The sequence below is a fragment of the Alligator mississippiensis genome, chromosome 1 (genome assembly GCF_030867095.1).
Source record: "Alligator mississippiensis isolate rAllMis1 chromosome 1, rAllMis1, whole genome shotgun sequence".
NCBI lineage: Eukaryota > Metazoa > Chordata > Crocodylia > Alligatoridae > Alligator > Alligator mississippiensis.
In genome coordinates, this window is record NC_081824.1 from 375,103,324 (window position 1) to 375,125,688 (window position 22,365).

Consider the following 22,365-nt stretch of genomic DNA (forward strand, 5'->3'; position numbering starts at 1 on the left):
AAAAGGAGGCCGGACAGATATTTGGCTGGGGCATTATGACCCCGGAACTCCTTCCTGCTCAGGGCAGGGAGTCAAACCTAATGATCTGTTTAGGTCCCTTCCAACCCTAAGCACTATGGAACTGTGGAACTATGAAACTATGAAACAGTTCCATGTGGGTACCTTTGATGCTGATGATGATGCTACTGGTGTTGAGCCAGCTATTATTATTTAATAGCTATTGTTATTTTGACCTGTGGTGGACCAGACCAAGGCTGTAGGGAAGGAGGAGGCCTCGCTTAGGCATACTGCCATGTTGTGCAGAGGCCCCAGCAGCAGGAAGGGTGCACCTGAACACAACCACACATACACAGACACAGACACACACTCACACACACATGGAGTCACACAGTGACAGCACACCTTAACAGACACACTAGAGAAGAAGCAGCTCATACTTGAGAAGAAAGAAAGGCTCTCTGACAGTTTGGCTACCTGAGATGTTGCTGGTGCTACTGCTAGTGCTCAGGCAGTCACTAAGTTATTTTACCTGTTGTCATTTGAAGTAGTGGACTGGACTTAGGCTACAGGGGAGGAGGAGACCTCATTGGGGCACACTACCATGTTGTGTAGAGGACCCAGCACCAGTGAGAACACATCTTAACACACACACAGTGTCACCCACCCATGTCACAAGTTTTACCTGTTAGCGGCCAGAGGTGCAGGGCCCCAGAACCCAGACTCCCCATGCACCTATTTCCTTGACAGCTGACAGGCTCTGTGACCACAGCAGGGCCTGGCAGGCCTGCAGTAGTTTTTTTCACCCCCCCGTGCCCTAAGAGAGACACAGTCACACAAGCACCCATGTCACAAGTTTTGCCTGTTAGCAGCCAGAGGTGCAGGTCCCCAGAACCCAGACTCACCCTGCACCTATCTCATAGATTCATAGATTTTAGGGTCGGAAGGGACCTCAATAGATCATTGAGTCCGACCCCCTGCATAGGCAGGAAAGAGTGCTGGGTCTAGATGACCCCAGCTAGATGCATATCTAACCTCCTCTTGAAGACCCCCAGGGTAGGGGAGAGCACCACCTCCCTTGGGAGCCCGTTCCAGACCTTGGCCACTCGAACTGTGAAGAAGTTCTTCCTAATGTCCAATCTAAATCTGCTCTCTGCTAGCTTGTGGCCATTATTTCTTGTAACCCCCGGGGGTGCCTTGGTGAATAAATCCTCACCAATTCCCTTCTGTGCCCCCGTGATGAACTTATAGGCAGCCACAAGGTCACCTCTCAACCTTCTCTTGCAGAGGCTGAAAAGGTCCAGGTTCTCTAGTCTCTCCTCGTAGGGCTTGGTCTGCAAGCCCTTAACCATATGAGCGGCCCTTCTCTGGACCCTCTCCAGGTTATCCGCATCCTTCTTGAAGTGTGGCGCCCAGAATTGCACGCAGTACTCCAACTGCGGTCTGACCAGTGCCCAATAGAGGGGAAGTATCACCTCCTTGGATCTATTCGTCATGCATCTCCTTAACAGCTGGAAGGCTTCATGGCTGCAGCAGGGCCTGGCAGGCCTGCAGTAGTATTGTTCACCCCCCTGTGCCCTAAAAGAGAGGCAGCCACAGATGCACCCATGTCATGAGTTTCGCCTGTTAACAGTCAGAAGTGCAGGGCCCCAGAAGCCAGACTCCCCCTGCACCTATCTCCTTGACATCTGGCCGCAGCAGGGCCTAGCAGGCTGCAGTTGTCACTCTGCTCTGCCTTAACATACACACAGTGTCACCTGTGTCACTAGTTTTGTTTGTCAGCCATTTGAGGTGCAGTTTCCCAGAAACCCCTGAACCTGTCTCCTTTAAACTTGGCAGGCTGTGTGGCCTCAACAGGGGATTCTACCCCTGCAGTTTTCACCCTGCTGGGGATTAACACACACGTGTGGCACAAGTTTTGCTTATAAGCAGATTGAGGTGCAGTTTCCCAGAAACCCGTGCACCTATCTCCTTGAAACATGGCAGGCTTTGTGGCCTACACAAGAACTACTCTCCTTGCAGTTTTTACCCCACTGTGGCTTAACACACACATATGACATGAGTTTTGCTTTTAGGATTTTGAAACCCCTGCACCTATCACCTTGAAGTTTTACACACTTCATTCACTGAGAAGAGGCTACCACCCCTGAAAGTTTCATCCAAATCAGACAAAAACAACATAGTTATAGATATTTCATTGATTCAGCATTATACTCCAAATCTGCTCTGAATCAGTTTTGAAAAATGATTTGGAGCTCTCAATCAAATAGCTGGCATCTGAATTGGCCGAATCCAAATCCAAACTGAATAGTTCCCTATTTTCACAGGCCTAATAACTACCCTTCATGTTATAGTTAGGCCTCAAGGGAGAAAGGAAGGTAAAAACCATGGGCAGAAGGTAGAATTAAGGGAGCCTAATATTTAAGGCGCTCAGTCAAGGCAAAATAGTCTGGATTCTTGTCCAGTTATAGTTAACAATTTTATCGAAGTTCAGTATAATGCAAAATGCATAAACTATCCAAGTAGTAGGCAACTTCCCCCGCACCCCTCCCCCCACAAAAAACCCAAACCAAAAAAAGACAAAAACAATCCCCCCCCCCCCCCCCAAAAGGAGTCATGTCTTTTTGGTTGTTACATAGAGAATAGGCTTCAGGCTAGACAATTTAAAATAGAAGGAGAAACACCTTCCTAGATAAAGGAAAGGATTTCTGACACATCACTGTCCTTTTTTCCTGTCTAGCTTTGGTGGCTGCTTACTTAGCAAGCCAGTAATTGTAAATCCTGTTCTGAGGTACCTACCTCTCCCTATTTATTTTATAAGAACCTTTGGCACCTGACTTATAGGCCTGTGTGAATAGGGAACTATTCAATTCAGATTCAGCCAATTCAGATGCCATCGATTTGATTTGGAGATTTGAGTCACTTTTCTGATTCAGTTCCGCTGAATCGGCTTCAGATTCAGAGAGATTCTGAGATTCGGCCATAGAGTATAATAGAGAATCAATGAAGTATCTATATTTTTGTTGGTTTGGGGATTTTCACAGCTGGGCCTATGAACCCCATTTCATCAGCCTCCTAGTTACAAAAACTCATGAACTCAATATAGATTAGACAGTGGAATTCTGACACACTGCAACCTGCTGAATATCTGATTCCCCAGGTACCTCTGCACTTTTACCTGTGCTGTTACATCCCCCTTTGCCCTGTACTCCAAGCTATCCCTCACCCTGTGATGCCTTCATTTCCATTTTCATTGACTGGTTTTCTTGCCTGCATTGTATGCCAGGCCAGCCTCTGGCTTCTTTACTATTCCTTCCATCCAGGACCAGAAGACACACCAACTGTAGGTGCTTCTGCAGCCTGACAAAGGTTTTTCAATCCAAAGCTGACATCCCAGGTAGCTAAGTTGAGCTCATTGGGAGCCTCACAATTGCACTGCAACCAGCAAGCCTCAGCCCTGTCAAAAATTTGACAGGTCTGGGCATTCCCCAGTCAGGACTGTGTGCGTGCATGCATTAGCTGGAGGTTATGGCTCCTCCTACCCACCTTTCACCAGGGGACCATTGGTCCTGGTATTTACAGGGCTCCTGTGCTGCTAGCAGTCCCACCAGGCCTCCCTATCCTGTTAGGGTGCAGTTTTAGTGGTCCTGCCCAGGACCTGGGGCCTCCTCCATCCCCATAGCCCCAGCCCATACCTCCAAGTTCATCCTGGCAGAGGCATGAGCTCAGCAGGGACATGTTCTTCCCCTGCTGGCTGGTGAAGAAGTGAGTGCCCCCTCCAGCTAACAGTGGGTCATTAACTGTTTGGGTTTTTTTAATTAAAAAAGGAAATAGGTGCAGATGGAGTGAGGAGGGTGGCACTCAGTCCATCTGCAGGTGAAGCTTGGGAAACTCTAGCAGTGGGAGGTTCACCTTCAAGAACACCAGCTGCTCCACCAAAACAGGATCTTAGCAGGTGTGGTGGTGTGTCACAACATCCTCAACAATGCTGAACACCCTCTCACTTGGAACAATGGTTGGTAGACAGGACAGGTACTGCCAAACAACCGTTGCCAGATGCTGCCACATCTGGCTGCAGCTTACCTAGTAGGCCAAAGGGTCACAGTCCAGTGGCTCCACATCCTTTGGTGACATAGGTAGCCACCAAAGCCTCGGTGCTACCTGCCCAAGGGTGGGGTCAGATGCGTTTGGACCTCAGCATCGAAGCCATGCCGTTGGCCCACATTGGCAGTGACTGGTGTGGAGAAGACTGGCTGGTGCTGGTGCTGATGCCAGTGGTGGTGCTGGGAGTGCTGGCATGGGAAAGTGGATCCCCCTCTTCCACATCCCCTCGTCTCTGCCCTTCAGCCTCCCTGACTTTTCCGTGCAGCACCTGCATCCAGTGTTTGAGGGTTTTGGTGATGCCAGTGCACATGTTCCTCTTCACCCTCAGGTTTCACATGCCCTTCAGCATAGGGACCATACTAGACAGCAAGGGATCCAGCCATCTCCTGATGCCCTTCTTCAGACACCTCACCAGTGCCTGCACATCTGGTGACAGTGGCCTGCCCCAGCCAAGAATATCGATCCCCTGGAACTTCTCCATTTAGTTCTCAAGTTCCCTCACTACAGGGATCATCTGGCTAAGGAGGGCATTGCCAGTGCTAAGGGTTTTGGTGGCTTCAAGGAAGGGCATGAGGACCACCAAGATCTGGGATATGGTACCCCATTCAACTCTGATCAGGGGCCGCTGATCCCAATCTCCCCAAGTAAGGCCATCTCATGGATGGCCTTCTGTTGCTCTACCAGCCTTTTGAACATCAGGTATGTAGAGTTCCACCGAGTCTCCACATCCTGCATGATTTTTGTGCTGCAGGATGCTCAGCTCTGCCTGTTTATCCCACAGCATCTTGCCTCCCTCAATGCTGTGGTGGAAGTAGCCCATCACCTTCATGCACTTTGAAATCAGCTGGCTTGTAGCAGTAGTTGTGGTGGCACCATCACCGGCAGCCCTGTCCCCCTCCAAGGCATCCCTGACTATGAGGTGCAGCTTGTGTACCATACAGCAGATGCCAACAAAGTTGGCATCATGGACAGCCTTCACCATATTGGACCCATTGTCAGTGACCATGAACCCTCAGGTGAGCTTGGCCTGCCCAATGAGCCACCCTGCCCCATGTGGTACATGACCCCCATGATCTCCCTTGCTGTGTGAGACTCATCCAGCACCTTGGCTTGGAGGAGAGCCCACCGACAGCCTGACTGATTGCACCAGTGCCTTGTGAGGGAGAGGTAGGCATGATTGCCATCCCGGCTGCTCCAGATGTCCAAGGTGAAGTGCAAGGCTACCTGCGGCCTTGCCTTGCACAGCTCCTCCCTCAAGTGCTCCCTGCATGCCTCATACAGGGAGGACTCCACTGTCCTGCTAAAGGTGGTGCATGTGGGCACTTTGTAAGATGGGTCCAAAAGCACAATGAGCTGCCTGAACCCTGGCCACTCAACTAGGGAGAAGGGCTGGCTATCCCCCACCACTCCAGGGTTGCCTACCTCTGCTTTGGAGGGAAGGAGGCTTGTTTTACAGTGAGTGGGGGACTTCCCTTTGGGCATGCTAACACTGGTACCAGGCTGAGCAGCATTGAAGCCATGACCATGGCCCACATTGGCAGTGGCTGGCGTGGAGAATACTGGCTGGTGCTGGTGCTAGTGCTGCTGCTGGGAGTGCTGGCATGGGAAAGTGGATCCCCCTCTTCCACATCCCCTTGCCTCTGCACTTCAGCCTCCCTGACTTTGCTAACCAGCACCTGCATCCAGTCATCAAGGGTTTTGGTTCTGCCAGTGCACATGCTCCCCTTCACTCTGGGGTCACACATGCCCACCATCATGTGGACCATACTGGACCACAATGGATCCATCTGTCTCCTGATGCCCTCCTTTGCCATGTCAGACTCATCCAGCACCTCAGCTTGGAGGAGAGCCTGCCGATGGCCTGACTGATTGCACCAGTGATCTGTGAGGGAGAAGTAGGTGTGATCACCACCCTGGCTGCTCCAGATGTCTGAAGTCAAGCGCAAGGCTACCTGCAGCCCTGCCTTGTGCAGCTCCTCCCTCAAGTCAATGCCTCACACAGGGAGGGCACCACCATCCTGCTAAAGGTGTTGCATGCAGGCACTTGGTAAGATGGGGCCACAAGTGCCATGAGTCACCTGAATCCTGGCCGCTCAACTAGGGAGAAGGGATGGCTATCCAGAGCAAGCATCTCAACAATGCTCTGGGTGATCTTGCTCACCTTTGCAACTTCCCTCCCTCTCTGTCCACCTTTCCCCCACTAGTCCAGGGTGGCCCGCCTCTGCTTTGAAGGGATGGGGGCTTCAGAGCGAGTGGGGGACTTCCTTTTTGGTACGCTCGCACTGGTGCCGGGGTGAGCAGCAAGAAAGGCAAGGGGGTGCTGCCTCCTGAGATGCAGCAGCATCACCATGGTGGGGAAGTGTTTCATGTCCTTGCCCCAGCTGATCTGCCTTTAGCAGTGCTGGCAGATAGAAAACCTGGGATCATCTGCCAGATCAAAATGCTCCCACACTATGCTACTCACCTGCTTCTGGGTTGAGGGTGGGGATGCTGCCTTATCTCACTCCTCAGCAGGATGAGGCACAATATCAGGAGAAGCTGCCTCAGCTGAGCCACTACCCTGAGCCTCCACAACCTCAACCTCCTTTGAGGTGCTGCTTTCTGGAGAAGGAGAACTGAGTCTAGGGGAACTTGAAGGGATATGGAGCACAAACTCTGATTCCCCCTCAGTCCCCAGAATTGCTTGAGCCAGGGCAATCAAATCCCCTGGTTCCAGCTCCATCTCCTCTGGCAGTGGGAGGCTAACAGTGGGAGATGACATTGGGGTTGAGGAGACAGTGATTCTGCTACTGGTGCCTATTTCTGGAGTTAGGGGAGGTGGTGCAGGAGCAGTGATGTCAGGTATAGGTACTGCTCCCACCTCCTTGCTTCCACTGGCAGCAGAATCCTCATGGTTGCTGGGGAAGAGGATGTGTTTATGTTTGAGCAGGGGTGGGGGTGTGGAACTTGCAGCACTAGCTTTCCCACTACCCCTTCTTCCTCCCCTGCCAGAAGGCCTGGCACTTGCCTTTCCAGCACACTTCATATTACTCTTTCCTGTGCTGCAAAAGGTGTGTGTGTGTCACTCCTTTTGTGTTGTGTGTGTTTATTCCCTCTGTGTTGCATACGTGCACTGGACTCTTCTTTGTTTGAGTCGGTAAGAAGTATTAATAACTATGTAAAAAATGTGTGCTGTCTGTCTGTCTGTCTTCTTCTCTGCTGTGATGTATTTATTTACTATGAAATATGAATGTGAAGTGTGACTCTGTTGTGTGTTTTATTCCCTCTGTGTTGTGTGCATGCAGTGGGCTCTTCCTTGATTCTTTGATTCAGTAAGAAATAGCCTAACTTCACTATTTATAAGGTGCATTAAGGACAAGTACATGTAGACCTCAAATCACCAGATACAGATGCACCCAATGTGCTTTTAACTGATCTCTAAAGATAATATTTTATGCATCAAGCTTAACTATGTTATTACAAATCTTCTTAAGAACTTTTACTGGCTATTTTTATCCTCTATTCTCTATCTTTTTTTAATGATATATTGTTATGCAATATACCATACAAGTTTATGTCAAAGGAGGTAAGGTTAAACAAATGTACATTATGCTTGAAGTAGAATATGGTAGAGTATGGTAGAATATGGTTGAATTTGGAATGACCCTCAGTTTTAAAGTCTATTTACACCTCATATGAGGTCCTGCAAGATCCTGTTTTTTGCAAAGATGAATTTTATCATTACTGTAAAAATTTCTGCTATGGCAGAGGACACACGTCATGATCTCAAAACATATCTTACACCTTCCCAGATGACAAAACCCCCAACTGTCCCCTACACAAGTCCTAAAACCTTCTGGTTCCCACAATATTCTGTAAAATTATTTGTTCTTAATTTATAGATCTATGATATATAGAAAATATAAGCAAAAATACAGAAGTAGAAATCTAGAAATATATGAATATATAACTCCAAAGCAGGCTAGACAAACACTTGTCGTGCTTGGTTTAGATAAAGATGCTCATGTCTTTAGCAGAGAAGACTGGATTAGATGACCTCTTGAGGTTCCTTCCAGCCCTATTTCTCTATGATTTTATAGCAAGCACTTGTTTAAAATTAAATGTATGTAGTTTGGTATATATCAGAATATGTAATACATGGACTCCTGTAAAGATTGGATCACTTATTTTCCAATTAAATTGACTAAACCATTTTTTTTTTTGTTAAATTTAAATTAAGCTCTTGCATGATTTCCAGTGCACCAGAGCACAGTACTGTTATACCAAAGAATCTTGCAGAACAATTTAGACCTAGATTGCTATAGATTGATGGAGTCTTGATTGCTAGATAGTAACATGAACTCTCAAGGAGATCAAGATATGAATTAATTTAGTTTTATAGTACTCTTACTTTTATCAGTATTCTGAATCTCTGCAACCACAGCCACCCAATGCTGTGGGCCCCAATCCTAGGGCACATCCCCATGAGCAGAAACATGCATTTCCCTGGGGTGAACTAACAGAGGTAATATTTGTGCTGCTGCTAGTTGTCCCCAGGCATGTCCCTGCATTCACGCACTGAGGTCTGGCACAATACCCTGGATGGGATAGGGGAATGTCACAGGATGGGGTTCCCAGGGATGGCCATGATGCCCCTAGGGCTCCGTGACCAAGCCAATCTTGCCCAATGGGCACCCTTTTCCTTATCTGCCACATCTTGCTGGTAATTATAATATAGGGAGGCTGCTCTCAAGTTTATATTTATAGTTTCACAGTTTCATAGTTGGTAGGGTCAGAAGGGACCTGAGCAGATCATCAAGTCCAACCCCCTGCCATGACAGGAAAGAGAACTGTGGTCAAATGACCCCAGCAAGGTGTTCATCTAGCCTCCTCTTAAAGACCCCCAGGGTAGGAGCCAGCACAACTTCTCTTGGAAGTTGGTCCAGATCCCAGCTGCCCTGACTGTGAAGTAGTGCCTCATGATGTCTAATGTGAATCTACCCTCTGCCAGCTTGTAACCATCATTTCTAGTCACTCCTGGTAGTGCTCAGGGGAACAGGGACTCCCCCAATGCCTGCTGGTCCCCTCTGACTAGTATGTAAATGGCCACTAGATCCGCCCCCCCCCCCCCTCAGCCTTCTCTTGTGGAGGCTGAACAGGTTCAGGTCCCTTAGTCTCTCCTCATAGAGCCTGCCCTGCTAACCCCTGATCATATGAGTGGCCCTCCTCTGGACCCTCTCAATGCTGTCCACATTCCTCCTGAAGTGCAGAGCCCAGAAGTGGACGCAGTACTCCAACTGTGGCCTGACCAGTGTCACATAGAGAGGGAAGATCACCTCCTTGGACCTGCTTGAGATGCATCTGTGGATGCACGACAAGGTATGGTTGAGCTTCCTAACCATGTCCCCACACTGTTGGCCTATGTTCAATTTGGCATCAATAATGATTCCAAGATCCGTTTCTGCCTCTGCACTGATGAGGAAGGAGTTCCCCAGCCTGTAGGTCTGCTGCTGGTTCCTCCTCCCCAGGTGCAGTACCTTCTACTTGTCAGTGTTGAAACCCATCCTGTTCTCATCCACCCACCCCTGTAACCTGTCTAGGTCTGATTGCAGCCTATTCCTCTCTTCTAGTGTGCCCACTTCCCCCCACAACTTAGTGTCATCTGCAAATTTGAACAGGGTGCTTTTTACCCCCTTGTCCAAGTCGCTGATGAACATGTTGAACAGGGCAAGCCTAAGGACTGAGCCCTGTGGAATCCCACTGCCCACATCCCTCCAGGTTGAATAAGACCCTTCCACCAGCACTCTCTGGATGCGGCCGTCTGGCCAGTTAGTAACCCATTTGACTGTGTAGGTGTTGACACCACAGTCCCCTAGTTTTTTTTTTTTAATGAGAATGGGGTGAGCGACAGTGTCATAGGCCTTCCTAAAGTCCAGAAAAACTACATCCACTGCTACACCTGTGTCTAAGGGTTTTGTAACCCGGTCATAGAAGGTCACCAGGTTGGTCTGACAAGACCTGCCTGTAATGAACCCATGTTGGTTGCCCAGCATAATCTCCCCTGCTGGCCCTTCACGGACATGCACCAGGATAATTCTCTCAAAAAGCTTACCCAGGATCAAGGTAAGGCTAACTGGCCTATAGGTTCCTGTGCCGTCCTTCCTCCCTTTTTTGAAAATGGGAACCACATTGGCCCTTTTCCAGTCCTCTGGCACCACACCAGAGCACCACGAGTGCTCATAAAGCCATGCCAGGGGTTCCACAATGACCTCTGCTAATTCCCTCAGCACTCTGGGGTGGAGATCATCAGGACCAGCTGATTTGAATACGTTCAGTTCCTCCATAAGTTCTCTGACTTGATCCTCACTGACCCTAGGCCTGGGTGTGCCTCCCCAGGGGCGTATGGGTGTCCCAGTGGTGGTGGTGACCCGGTCCCTGCTCAGGAAAATGGAGGCAAAGAAATTGTTAAATCGGGTAAGCTTTGTTGTCTGGTGCAGTAACCAGATTTTCTAGCATGTCTTGCTTTAGACACGGTCCTAATGGATGCCACTGACTCTGTTGGTTCTTATGTTGCCCTGGCGGGGTCAGGCCAACTCTCAGGATCTCAATATTGCACTGTTAGACAGGAGGGTGTGACACAATTGCACATATACAAAACACACACAAATCAATTAGATGCATACACACACACACACACACACACACACACACACATCCAAACCAGCCTAGGCACATGCATACTTATCACCAATTCAAGCACATACACTGTATACCTCAAAAGTTAGACACAGATCACTAATTCGTATATCCCACTCACACCTCAGATACACACATGTTTAAAATAACCAGTCTAGGTTCATGCACAGCTATCACCAATTTAAGCCCATACACGCTACACACACCACACTTAGACATAATCAGTTACCAACACCTGCACATCCGATACACATATGTAGATTACTAATTTATATACTACACACACACACACACACACACACACACAATGATATCTATATATGTGTATTTACTAATTCGCACATATACCATGCACCTACACATACACACAGGTGAGTTCCCAAATTGGGTTTTGTGATGTGTATGCACGCATGTGCTTGGTGTACTTGCAACACCTGGGGAAAGGCTAAGGTAAGAAAGTAGAAGTGTAAGAAGTTAAAGTTACCAGGATTAGAACCAGTAGACTGCAGGGGCCTGAGCTGAAGAACTGAGGCTCGGGGGTAACTTTAGGTTAATTGATCTTAATTGATTAAAAGACAATGCCCAAAGCCTTGCAAGAGCTATGGGGGAGCAAGAGCTACAGGGGAGCTGAAAAGGTAGGTGCTGGAGAGGGAAAGTGGGACTAAGAGGAAGTGTGGGTGTTAAAGAGGGGCTCTGGGTGTGGGGGAGCCAGAGGATGGCTCTGGGGCAGCTAGAAAAGTTGCAGGGAGGGGTAGTAGATGCTGGGAACTGAAGAAAGGCTCCAGCTGTTAGAGAAAACCGCAGAAGCTGGGAAGCTGCAGGAGCAAGGGAAAGCCTGAAAACAGAGACACGGACAGCAGAAAAATCACAGGAAAAGCAGCAGGAGAGAGTGAAAGGTGGCAGGGGCAGCGGGAATGCAGAGAAAGACAGCAGAAAGTCACAGGGAAAAGGCAGTAAGAATTGAGAGGAGATTGGGAAACTAGTAGAGAGGGGCGGGGGCTGGAATTGGAAGAGAGAGAGAGAAAATGAGGCTGGAATTTAAGATAAGGAAGGGACTAGGATTCAATAAAACGTGACCCAACTTGGGGTTGCAAATGACAGTGATTTTATTGAACAGGGGAGATGGTGACACAATGTCTTTTTGGTTCCCTTGCACGCACGCACACACACACATGCACACACCATACACACACACACACAATGGCAGCACGAGTTAGAAAGGGTTGATGCAGGGGCTGAAGTCCACTGAAGTCCAGGAGGACAGAGAGCGAGAGAGAGCCCAAATTGTAGGAGCAGGTGTGCAGGTAATATCTACCTATCCACCTGGAAAGGGGTCCTTGTCCAGTAGGTGTTGTCCAGAGGGGGGTCACCAGCAGGGCCTCTGGGTGGATAGGTGATGTGGCATGGTGCTGGTCCAGATGGAGAGGGCATCCCACTAGGTCTGTCTTCACTGCCCCTTTTTATAGGGGCAGATCTTGTGTGACCCTAGTGACAGGAACCATGTCCAGGCAAGGGTCAACCCCTGGTGTACTGAGCATGTGTTCTCCATGCAGGGATGTGTAGTTTGGGGTGTCTGTTATGGTGAGAGTTGCTGGTTTTGCAGGGTCCTTTGTCTTTCAAATGCTGGTCTTGTCTCTGTTCCTGGGTGAGGTCCATCGTTCCTGGGTGAATCAATGCGAGGTAATGGCCCAGTCATTACAGGCCATTCAGTAGAGGCCTGCTACCATTGTATTTCAATCATTCTCATTCATCTGGGAACCAGTTTACATGGGAGGGGTGCATGACTCATACATTTCATAGACATTAGGGCTGGAAGGGACCTCGGAAGATCATCGAGTCCAGCCCCCCGCCCAAAGGGCAGGAAGTCAGCTGGGGTCATAGGATCCCAGCAAGATAAGCATCCAGTTTAATCTTGAAGGTGTTCAATGAAGGCACTTGAACAACCTCCGGTGGCAGGCTGTTCCAGACCTTGGGGGCTCGGACAGTAAAGAAATTCTTCCTTATGTCCAGCCTGAAATGATCTTGTAGTAGTTTGTGACCATTCGACCTCGTCATCCCTTGGGGCGCTCTGGTGAACAAACGTTCCCCCAGATACTGGTAGTCACCCCTGATAAACTTGTAGGTGGCCATCAGATCACCCCTGAGCCTGCGCTTTTCCAGGCTAAAGAGCCACAGGGCTCTCAGCCTGTCATCGTAGCGTATGCTTCCCTGACCTCTGATCATGCACGTGGCTCTTCTCTGGACTCTCTCAAGCTTCTCCACATCCTTTTTGAATTGTGGAGCCAAAAACTGGACGCAGTACTCCAGCTGCAGCCTCACTAAGGCCAAGTACAGGGGGAGAATGATGTCCCGGGATTTGCTTGAGAAGCATCTATGGATGCAAGCCAGCGTTTTGGTCGCTTTACTAGCCGCAGCATCGCACTGCAGGCTCATGTTCATCTTGTGGTCAATGATGACCCCCCAAGTCTCTTTCTTCCGTAGTGCTAGCCAACATAACACTGCTGAGCCTATAAGGATGCTGCGGGTTTTTTTTTCCCAAGGTGGAGAACCTTGCATTTATCGGCATTGAACACCATCAGATTCTCATCCGCCCACTTGCTGAGCCTCTCCAGGTCAGCCTGGATCATCTGCCTGTCTTCTGGTGTGGATGCTTTGCCCCAAAGTTTGGTGTCATTGGCGAACTTGGCCAGTCCGCTTTTGACTCCAGTGTCCACATCATTAATGAAGATGTTGAACAGTATGGGTCCAAGGACAGAGCCCTGGGGGACCCCACTGGTCACAGGACACCACGATGAGTGACTTCCATCAATTACTACCCTCTGGGTCCGACCCCAGAGCCAATTTTCCAGCCAGTGGATCGTAGAGGACCCAAGGCGACAATTGGCCAGTTTCTCCAAGAGACGATCATGGGACACCAGATCGAAGGCTTTTATGAAGTCAAGATATATGACATCAATCTCATCTCCCTTGTCCAGGTGATTGGTCACCTGGTCGTAGAAGGAAATGAGATTGGTCAAGCAAGACCTACCTGCAACAAACCTGTGCTGGCTATCCCTTAAGATGTTGGCATCGGCCAGTCCATTAAGGATGGCCTCCTTAATAAACTTTTCTAAGAGCTTCCCTGGGATAGAAGTCAGGCTGATGGGCCTATAGTTAGCCGGATCCACTTTCCTCCCTTTCTGGAAGATAGGCACCACATTGGCCTTCTTCCAGGCTTCGGGCACTACACCAGAGCACCAAGAGTTTTCAAAGATCCATGCTAGAGGCTGGGCTATGATGCTCGCCAGCTCCTTGAGTACCCTGGGGTAAAGATTGTCAAGGCTGGCTGACTTGAAGGTATCCAGCTTCTCAAGATGTTTCTTCACGAAGTCAGCATTAATGGAGGGCAGGGGATCACCCTCACCCGGACTTCCCGGCCCGGTAGTGGGCATGGGCGTCCCATGGGGCTGATGAAAGGCTGACGCAAAGTACCTATTTAATAGGTTGGCTTTTTACTGGGCGTCAGTTGTCAGTTGCCCCATCTGGTTCAGCAGGGGTCCAACGTTGCCCCTGCTTTTCCTCCGGCTCCCCACATATCTGAAAAAGGACTTTTTATTGTCCTTGATGCTCAAAGCTAGCTGGAGTTCAGTTGCAGCCTTGGCTTTCCTGGTCAGCTCCCTACAGGACTGGACCAGTGCAGAATAATCCTCCTTGGAGGTGACTCCCATCCTCCATCCTTTGTAGGCCTTTCTTTTTAGCCTCAGGAGGTCTGCTAGGTCCCTGGAGAGCCAGGGGGGCTGCTGTGCCCTCTTGCTGCCTTTCCTCCGAGATGGAATAGACTTAATTTGTACATTGAGGATCGCTCCCTTGAGGAGCAACCACTCTTCTTGAACTCCCCTCTCCCTATGGTCACAGTCCCTTAGGGCCTCACTGACAAGCCTCCTGAGCTTGTCAAAGTCGGCTTTCCTGAAGTCAAGGACTTCCGTGTTGCTGACTGACTTGCCAGCTTTTCGGCAATTTTATTACAAACCTAGTAATAATACAATGTAAAACAGTGGATATCCAAAACCAAAAACTTGCTACCAAAATAAAAATGTTTAAAGATTATCCTACATCTTAGCTTACTTATACTTATCTATAGGGAAAAGAGAGGGAGAGAAAAAGTCAGAAATGATTGGGGAAGGGGAGGGAATGCATTTTTAAATAAATAAATAAATTTAAAAAAAAGAGAGAAACTGGGGGTTTTGCTAAACTTGGACACCTTTTTAGGTCCTGCTCCAAATGGATGCCTCCCAGGACACCCTCAGCCTTATGGACTAGATGCGTGGCTCCAAACTTTCCTTTTACTACAACCCATGCCTTGTGGACATTATACAGATGTTGTCTCCTTGTATTGAGGCCTCGGCTTAGTCCAGCCTCAGTAATTGTGCCCTCCCTGGTGCTGGAGTCTGCTCACTCCTGACACTGCGCCATCTCTGACACTGTGATCTGCTCACCCCCTTTGTCATTGCGCCCCATCTGGTGCCGGGGTCCCCACACTGTACTGGGCCCCCAATGAGGTCTCCTCCTTCTCCAATAGCCTCAGCCCGATCCACTGGTTTTACAAACAGAAATCAAAATATGAGCCCCTGAGCTATAAGATAATGCAAGCTATTCAGGGTGTGCTCTGTCCCTTTAAAAGGATTAAACCTCCCCCTAGCACTAAATGCCTTGCAGGCCAGGGTCCCTGGTCAGCTTCTGGAGCCTCTTAATCCTACCAGAAGTAGAACAGGCAGTCAAACTTCTCTACTTTGCTTCCTCTAAGAGTGCTCCTTCCCCCTTGGCTACTGACAGAGAACAGCCCTCTAGTGCCAGCCCTGGGGTTTATGTTTTCCCAGGGCCCTGCCTTTTCTGGTGAGCTGACTGCCTGGAGGTGCAGGCTAATTCCCTCATTCCTGCTGCCATGGTAATCTGCAGCTGTGGGGTTCCTGACTGACTGCTAGGACCCTCTCCCTTGGCAGTTTCTGCCCTTAAAGGAGCAGGCACCTTCGAGCCCTGTGACAGGGAAGCTGAGGCCAGCACCTGAGCTGGCCCCAGCAGCCATACCTGGGGTCCTATGGACCTCCTGGGATTGCAGTAGCAGCAATCTGGGTGTGCAGAACCTGGCCAACAACTGGAGCATAGCTATGGTCTGCCAGATTCCTGTTTCAGACAGAGCACACTGCAGCCAAATGTGCCGCCCCATTTTTTTCTGATGTGGGCTTTTTAGATACTAGGATTTCCCGGTATCTAATTTTCTATTATCAGTACAGCTAACAGAATTATGAGAGTCATGTGTGTTTTGTGGCTTCTCAAAAGGCTTTGAGGCACTACAAACTGCATGTTCTCACTCATGGGGATGTGGCCTCAGTGTCCTAAATCATCATACGGTGAATGCCTTTGCTTTATAACTATGCTTTACCATCACATCTGCATGGGATTAACTTCAAACCATGGTTCCAAAGAACCCCTTTTTATTTTTCTCTATATCCTTCTTGCAAATATCCTATCATGGTTCCTTACAATTCCTAAACAAAAATTCCCTAGTAGGGGCACCAGCGCTTTTATTTCTTGGACAAATAGGTCAGCAATGTGTGTGTTAACCACAATATTTTAAAGTGTTGAATATTCTGACATAATTATTGCCATACTAATTTATGCTGTTTCTACATGGCTGTCTTTCTACACAACAATGAACTGAAGGAGCAGCAGTCTTGTTGCACCACTTTAGTAGTATTATTTTGTAATTTTATTCCATGTTTCATTATGCTTTAGGGAATCCAGAAATAGAAGCTTTAAAATATGTGATTCCTGAACATAAGAACAGACAGTATATCAAGGTTTTTTTAATCACATTTTAGTTGTTATAATTTTAAGGTAGTGTAGATGCAGCCATGCACTTTTCCTGTTACTTAGCAACGGAGTAAGAAGTTTAGGAGAAAGACACTGGTGGCCACTTGTGCTGCTATTAGCAGTTAAGAGAAAAGTCACTTTTCAGCACCTGTCTCAGACTACCAATGTCAAGATGTGGTCCAAAAATTGACACAACTATCTCAAGAAAATTTTGAGTGAATACAATGTGATATAATTCTATATAAAACTTGTATTACTGGAATATTGAGGGAATTGCTCAGCATTATAGGCAGGATAAATGTGATGTCCCAGGCTGCAACACCCTCAAGGTTATTGTACAATTCTAAATAAGCTACCCTCTAAAATGGATCTGATACAGCCATGTCTGCATGGTGCTACACATGGGCTAATCAACTTGGGGATAAATACTATCACCCAGCAGCACTAATTATCTCATCCATACTATTGTGCACTAAGAAGCTATTTTACTTCTTATTCTGGATGTACCTTGCTTGGAACAGCACAGTAAACTTGACACTGCTCCTGAAGGTAGTCATATTGTCAAGTTTAACCATAGTCATTGTAGTCAAATCTCACTTTTATCATGAGTCCCATAATATTTCTGATAAAGCCCTAGCCTCATTGAAATAATTCACAAAACTGCCAGGTTCCCAGAAACAATGTCTTTAACAGTCATGCTTTTCATGAATCCCCAGTTTCTGAAGTCATAAGAAACTCAGTATTCTTTTTTAAAATATCCAGGTGGTTCATAACACCTGGAAAAAACACTTCCGAAGAGTAATATACATAATTAAACATAAGACAGAAAAGAAAAGATTAAGCACAATATATTTGGAACATCTAATGATTTTAAGGTATTTGATTTTTAAGGCGTGATACAGGGTGTGTCTCAGGATTCTTCAAAGCTTGAAGCTAGTGATACATGCATAAATAAATGTATATCTGATCCTGTGCATTAACTGTCATTAACTTCATGTTTTTAATTATATGATCACATTGCCTACTGTAGCAGCAGTGCAATCAGTAAATGTCAGGAAGGAGACCTTTACTTTCACTCCTCCTTAATTTATCTACATAAAACCCACTTCCCTGGGTTTTGTGCTGAACATTCAGCTTCTAATCTAAAGAATGGTGTGAATCGCCTATGATTCATCTCACTGTTACCATAACTCCTGATAATAATAGGCTGACTGTTAGCCAATATGGATTACATGAACCTACTTTATTTGATAAATGATAACTTCATTTGAAAAAAAAAATATCTAACTCTATTACTCTTAGCACATGGACAATTAACCAATTACGTTGATTTAGAAGTTGTGGGACTTGCCTGAGTGAAGTTGACCTTATGCAACCGTTTTGTCTGTTTCTTCCTATTCTTCAGTAAGTGAAGCCAAGCTGCAATAACTTACTCCTGAATGAGAAAAAAAAAAATCAAAAGATAAATTTAGTTCAAAAACTGAATGCTGAATGGGACAGAGAGTAACGTTGGGATTTACTTTCACTTACTTCAAGACAGGAAAAGACGAGATAAGACAGTAGCCAGGATTCCGCTAATCATAAAACCATAGGAAAGTAGGTCTGAGAGGGATCTCGTGTGGTAATCTAGTCCAGCCCCCTGCTCAAAAAAGCTTGGTCAGGGAAGATGCTAGTCTAGCCAAGTGTATGTCTAACTTGCTCTTGAAAAATTCTAGGGATGGAGATTCCATGCTTCTGTAGGTGTCATGTCTGAATTCCGGTGTGCACTCATTAGTTTTAATTCCCCCCTCCTTCCCAACTCTTTTCAAAGGTATAGTTTAGTGATTTTTAACAAGGGTACCCTGGGGTGACTTGAGATCCTTCCTTCACAGGGTACTTAGCATTGTAAGGTGTGCAACAATTATGTAAAAGATAAATTATAGATTTCAAATAGGAATTCCCAGTGTTAAAACCATTTGGACCCCTTGTGGTATTTCTGACTACTTTCAGCTAAATAAATGTTCTATTGTATTTCTGTAGTGAAAAAAACAAGTGAAAACTAAGAGCTGGCATTTTTCCAAGGGGTACCTTGAGTCTAAGCAAGGGATTCCTTAAATCTACAAAGACTGAGAACCCCTGGTATAATTAAATATCTTTCTCCTTAGTTTTGTCTTTTGTCCCACTTGTTTTATTATCTAATACACTCACTTTCAGTAATATGCCCTAGTTAGATGGCAAGTTCTTTCAGTAAGCCCCTTATTCCAGCTATATGTATATGAAGATTGTGATCACATAGCTATTGTGATACACAGATTTTCAAGACATTCCAAAGAAAATGCACATAAATTATATTAACTATTTGAATGGAAATATTTAAATTCTGTCCCCAGTATTATCCTAATCTGTTTATAGATTCATAGATGTTAGGGTCGGAAGGGACCTCAATAGATCATCAAGTCCGACCCCCTGCATAGGCAGGAAAGAGTGCTGGGTCTAGATGACCCCAGCTAGATGCCTATCTAACCTCCTCTTGAAGACCCCCAGGGTAGGGGAGAGCACCACCTCCCTTGGGAACCCATTCCAGACCTTGGCCACTCTAACTGTGAAGAAGTTCTTCTTAACTTATATAAAGTTTGGCAAGATTCTGGTCTTCAGCACCTCCACATCTGAAATAGGAATACTTTTCTTTCTTCATGGAACTTACATAAATTCCTATAAGTATAATTAGGGGTCTTCAAACAATTCTCAGGTGCCCATGTGAATGCACTCCCACTTACCCATGCTTCTCAGCCAAGACATTTAGATAGGAAATGAAATGGAAAGAAACAAAATACCTTTCAGCATGGGCAGATCTATGATTTTGAAAAAAGGGGTACATATAGTGTGGTGCATCAGCACTAGGGATCTTGGTTTTCTCTGATTAAAAAAAAAAATCCCTAATTTTCAGATTTAAAAAAGTAATTCAAAATTCATATTTTTCCATGGTTAAAATGAAATGCCACTATGTACATAACTATAGATTAGCAGTGTTTCATTTAAAATCATAGAAGAATGGATTTTGGGTTACTTTTTTAATCCAAAGATTGGAGATTTTTTTTTTTTTATTAGAGAAAACCAGGATCCCTGCATATAACAATTTCCCCCCCCCCCCTACAGTTAAAAAGAAACTGAAAGTGTTACTAATATGCCAGGGGCCAGGGGCTTTATTACTCAGTTTAAGATTGAGGCAAAAACAAATATAACTTTTTTGGGATGTGCATTGATTTTCTATATTATATATTACATATCAAAAACACAACAATCTAAGCAAAAAAGAGGGAAAAATCAAAAGATGTTGTTTCAATACTTCTGTAATCATTAAAATTAAATGTTCATCTCTTTTTTTCAGATTCGTGAAATAAACTCTAGCCTTCTTAAATATCCTGACAGCATATCCAATGTTTCACTGAAAGTTATTTCCACACCTGAGTTAATGTTCTTAGCTAAAGTCAAAAATAGCCTGCAGGACTCTGAAATAGGAGCTATATTACCTGGAGCAACTAACAGACACCATAATTACCAGGGAGCCTGGTTTTCTCTGATAAAAAACAAAACAGATTAAAAAAGGTAACCCAAAATCCACATTTTTTTCATGATCAAAATGAAACGCCACAAATATATAGCTATATATTATGTTTAATTTTGATCACAGACAAAAATGTGGATTTTGACTTATGTTTTTTATCAAAAAATTGGGGATTTTCTTTTTATCAGATCCCTGATAATAATTGAGGAAAGTCTAGCTTGATTAGTGGAACGTCAAGACCATTACTGGGTCATTAATACCCTTGGAATGAAGAATTTAGAAGGAATCAGGTTGATTATAATATGCCATGGAGGAAATTGACTTCTTCACCGATATGTGAATAGAGATGTTGCTGCCACTGTCAGACAATTTGTTGTTTTTTTTTCAGTTCTGGCTGGACAAGGAATCAAAAGGGGGATACCACTGCTCCCATTGAACCTCCCTGGATATGCCTCTGCTTTTGAGCAGGATTTGAGTTTGTCTGAAACATTTGAAATAAGGCCTGGGTCAGTTTGAATGAATTAAAATAAGCTGAAAGTGTATTAAGTTAGATATCTATGCTTTTGAAACAAAGGAAATACTTAAAAAATTTAGCAACAAATCACATCCATAACCTACTGTGCACATTTGGGTGAAATTTTCACAACCTTACACCTTGGTCAAATCAAACCCAGTCACTGAGGAACATTTTCCTCAGCAAGGATTATTAGTTTCTTGTCATATTTTATCTGGGTTTTCCAAAAAAATCTGATGAAGCTGGATGCTTATTTCCTTAATTTCAGTGGGATTTGGACATGTATCTCCTTTAGGCTTTCTTTCAAATCTAAGCCTTTGGCGCTGCTGCTTTTCTTAAAATATACCATGTCTAATAGAGAAACTATTTTTCATTCTCACTCCTGCATGGGTGAATTATTGTTGGCTGAATTTTGATTTATAAAAAAACGTTAAACAGTCTCAATTGTGATAGATTACAATATTACTATAAAAAAACATTAAAATAGAGTGAAATATAGCACATATGTAAGTTTATGTGAAATAATGTCAGATGCAGAAAACCCACAATTTTTTTTTCCTCAATATTCTCTGTCATACTAATTCTGTATGTTACCTATAACATAATATTAGGTACCCAAAACTGTGCATTCCCCCACCTCATATTGACAGCAGGGCACTCCACTACAATGGTAGATGTGAGTACACAATATTTTATCATTTGCTTTCAGTGTCTTGATCAAATTGCAATGTAAGTGAATAAGTCATACCAAACTAGATTCCTCTGGCAGTTTCAGTTGAATACTAATTACTTCCTTCTCTAAACCTCTGCCTAATGATCCTGTGGACTGTTAAAGAACTGGCTCATTTTACTGCAAAGATGGTTTCGTTTAATTGGAATGTAAAATGTTTTCTATAGTCCATTCTCACCTTATAAGTGTTGCAGGATTATTTCATATTTACAAATCATTTTCATATGCTCAGTTGGATTGCAGAATGGAAGTGACAAGTGATGTTGTTAAATAGCAGTATAATAAAAATGAAAAAAATAAAACTATTTTACAGAAAGGATCATTTGTGAACAAATTGTAGAAGGCTACTTTTGTGTAATTAATGTGCTATGAATGAAATAAGAAAGTTGTTCTATATTTTATCTGTGAATTTCTTGTTAAATAAAAAGCAGTTTGAGAAGAAATTTATTTTGCAATGGAAATTAAAGAGTTTTAAGTTCTAAATGATGAACTGTCACTATTTCCTGAAGTTTTAAGATTTAACATGAAAGTAATATAGTATATTTTACTGCTCTGTATGGATAACGCATCAAGACTAGCAAAGGGTGTCAGGCTAAAACATCTAATGAACTAGTTATGTAATTTACTAAGTCTAGTGTACAAATTAAACTAATACTTCTAATTAGATTACATTTACTTTAAAATGTTGGATTTTTCACTAAAGAAAATAAGATATTTATTAGGATTTGTATTTGTTATTCATAGAAAAAGTATAGTATTAAATTCCTGGCTCCAAATTTCTAGAACCCCTAAACAGAATCTGCATCTGATTTTCACATTTGGCCTTGAACTTCAAACTGAGTTAAATATTACATTTTGTACTGACATTTATTGACCAAGTACAGTAACATGATGAGTAATTTCAATTTCCATTTGGAGGTTTGGGAATTCAGGCTACCCTGCACTTCACAG